This window comes from Apis dorsata, unplaced genomic scaffold, assembly GCF_000469605.1.
Source record: "Apis dorsata unplaced genomic scaffold, Apis dorsata 1.3 scaffold_113, whole genome shotgun sequence".
NCBI classification, from domain to species: domain Eukaryota; kingdom Metazoa; phylum Arthropoda; class Insecta; order Hymenoptera; family Apidae; genus Apis; species Apis dorsata.
In genome coordinates, this window is record NW_006263408.1 from 1,453,887 (window position 1) to 1,455,823 (window position 1,937).

The 1,937-nt window shown below is 33.4% G+C and overlaps 2 long non-coding RNA genes across 3 annotated transcripts in view; one reads left to right on the forward strand and one right to left on the reverse strand.

Moving 5' to 3' along the window:
- Positions 1–789, reverse strand: part of LOC116185174 — a 1,342-nt gene extending 553 nt beyond the window's left edge. Inside the window, exon 1 of the long non-coding RNA XR_004149962.1 lies at positions 79–789. This is a non-coding gene — a long non-coding RNA (uncharacterized LOC116185174). The remainder of the gene's footprint in view (positions 1–78) is intronic.
- LOC116185173 overlaps positions 1–1,937 on the forward strand; it is a 73,918-nt gene that overhangs the window by 49,095 nt on the left and 22,886 nt on the right. The gene's annotated exons all lie outside the window — the stretch shown is intronic.

Here is a 1,937-nt window from a genome sequence, read left to right on the forward strand (position 1 = left end):
CCGATGTCTCGATTCTGTTAACAAGCTTATTTCCTGTATCTCTGTTAATTATTCGACTACCATGCGTGTGTAACTTACCATGTCGAGGATTTTAATTAATTTTCTATGGAAAATCGCGTACACACGCTTTGATAATCATCAGAGGCTACAAATCATGCGTTCATAAAATACAACAGCACTTTCAGAGGTAATATGAACGGCCATTGCGCATACGCTACGTTTCCCACTTGCATAGATTCTCGATAATAGAGGTTTTAAAAACGGACGTTGATGGACAGAATGGCGGTGAAAACTATGCCAACGAAAAAAAGGTTAACAAGTTGGTCCCGAGACAAATGAATTCGAAACATCGAACACTGTTCCGATTTCCAGAGAAAAGAACGAACCTGTGACCTCGACACGGAAACGAACATAATCCAGCTTTTCTCCTGTCCTTCTGGGCTTTCCTTCTCTTTCTTCTTTTTAGTTTCCCCTTATTACAAGAACGTATCGAGAGATTCAGACGACGTAGCCGGCTTTGTACGGGCTAGCTAATTATCATTCGTGCGCGCGCTAACAAGTCGCGTTTTACCGTAAATGGAATCGCGGTATAGCTGAATCGACACAGCGCATGCGCGTACATGGACGTGGCCTAGCGACCGCGCACAAATAAACGCGTTGTGCTTCGTGGTATATATAACTATATCGGGATTATCTGTCTCTCCTAGCTAGTTACTATAGATGTGGAGACTTGAAAAATGATTTGCCGAGTTACGAGCACATTTTAAGACAAGTCTTTTTTGTATGTATAAACTTTAACGTTTATCCGTCATATTTCATTTTCTTTAAGAATGAAGAAAGATTATTAAATTTTTATCGTTGCATTAAAAACGAATAAAATGATAGGAAATATAATATTACGTCGATCTAATTAATTAAGTTTATCTTGTTATTAAAAAGAACAAATATATTATCGTAATTTATATCCAATTATCATTAATTTATATCCTGTATCCGCTATTCATATAATATATCATTAATAAAATGAATAACTATTATTGTGCGCATCTGTTTATGCATACCAAAGAAAATTGCATGAAAGATTCATATTCGTGCAAATATAAATGAATCCTTTTTTTTTTTTTTATTTTCTTTCTTACTTTTCTCCAACTTGCTTTCTTTTTTTTTCTTTCTTTTCGCTCCGCTTTTTAATTCGAACTTTGGCAAAACGAACACAGAAAAAACGCAGTACGTGTCTTCGCGGAAAAAAGCCTTGTCTTGGTCCTTTTTCCCTTCCCTCTACTGAATACCTAGTCTACGCCAAAGGAACAGTCTTTGGAATGGAAACAAAGCGCAAGTATAATCCTGACGGAAAAATACAGGTTTTTAATTAAATTGCGTGAAGGCTTGTATTTCTGGGATGGGGAGGAGAATGGGCGCGAACGTGATTATTCGCAGAATAGGCATGTTTGCCGAACACTTTGTATCTGTCGAAAGCGGAGAATTAAATCAGAATGGATAATAGAGATTATAAATCAAATAATATTTGATGCACAGTTTGATATCGGATATTGACTTTACGAAGATATCACGAAGATATGCTCATGATTGTATGTAAAAATAAAAAAAGGAAAGATAAAAAAGAATATAAAGGAAAAGATAGCAAACTATCTTTTCATTTTTTTATATTCTTAATTATAAGAAAAAAATACAACTCTCGAAAATTAGTCTAGAGCATTAATTTTTATTATTAAACACTCTGATGAAAATAAAGACTGCAATTATCTTAAAAATAATTTTATTTTCAAATATATCTAAATTTTAAGAAAACTATAATGCATCATATATAAATTTATCCGATATTCTATCCATTAATTCCAAAATTACAATGTATATAATATATAAGTACGTTTCGAAGCAATCTTTGAAAGATTCTGAACAGTAGAAAAAAAAAAAAA